Source organism: Sinocyclocheilus rhinocerous, unplaced genomic scaffold (assembly GCF_001515625.1).
Source record: "Sinocyclocheilus rhinocerous isolate Xijiao unplaced genomic scaffold, SAMN03320098_v1.1 scaffold47236, whole genome shotgun sequence".
Lineage (NCBI taxonomy): Eukaryota > Metazoa > Chordata > Actinopteri > Cypriniformes > Cyprinidae > Sinocyclocheilus > Sinocyclocheilus rhinocerous.
The window spans coordinates 1-965 of NW_015654901.1; the positions used below are offsets into that span (position 1 = coordinate 1).

Below are 965 nucleotides of genomic sequence, written 5' to 3' on the forward strand. Positions count from 1 at the left end.
TGGTTTTTATTGGTTCTCTTTTCTATAAGCAGAGGTTTTTGGATTTAAAAAAAAAAAAAGTCTAAATTTGTTTACAGATAAATCCACAAATTGCTCAAAAAGTGCTGGGTCAAATGTCAGCAGGCCCAGTTGTTTCAGCACATGTATAATGTATAATAAATTAACAATGAACTAAAATTAGTGTTTTGATACATCTTAAACATTTTCTATATGCTAATCATTTTTTATTAGGGCTAATTGTTTAATTGCAAAATGTAAATAGACCGGCAAAATTTACAACACTGAGGTGCAAAAAGTACAGAAATTTAGTGAAACTAGCATTTAAAAAAAAACATGCTTAAACTATCTTTTTTTTTTTTCGCCAGTCCCTAAGGTAATAATGATGACAGTTGAGTTTCTAAACCACCCACGTCTGTTCACTGACCGTCTGATGCTGCGAACTTCAATCAGCAAAAATCAATCACACTAACTGACTGCAACAACTTGCAACATCTCACCTTTTGTCGTGTTTTTGGTTTACACAATGCTGAATCACTTCTGTCTTCCTTCTGTATCTGGACTGCATAAATGATAACCACACTTCTGTCTTCTGTATCTGGACTGCATAAATGATAACCCACAGATGTGTTAAAACAAAGTTTTCAGTAATTGTGTCTTATAAAGATAAATACTACTACGGAATAATTGCTTTCTCTCCTGACCGTTTTTTCGACATTTCTTGCAGGTGCAGAAGATCCCAATGACTGCAGCTACAATCAACAGAAAACTAGACACAGCCGCAGAGATCAGCACTATGAGAAATAAAGGTAGGCTTTCACCTGAAAAAGACAAAATGAGCCAATAGTGTGAGTGAATCTGTCCATCAAACACGATCAAACATCAACACTGTACAGCTGAGAGTAAATCAATATTAATATCACCATACCTGAACATGTGTGACAGAGTTGAGTGATGTCCAGATGTTG

At 34.9% G+C, this 965-nt stretch overlaps 1 long non-coding RNA gene across 1 annotated transcript; it reads right to left on the reverse strand.

The window, feature by feature from the left end:
- Positions 1-497: 497 nt before the first annotated feature.
- Positions 498-965, reverse strand: LOC107717715 (uncharacterized). Its single transcript, XR_001637337.1, has 3 exons — positions 926-965; positions 702-818; positions 498-559 (listed from the first exon to the last, which is right to left on the reverse strand). It is a non-coding gene; the product is annotated as an uncharacterized LOC107717715 (long non-coding RNA).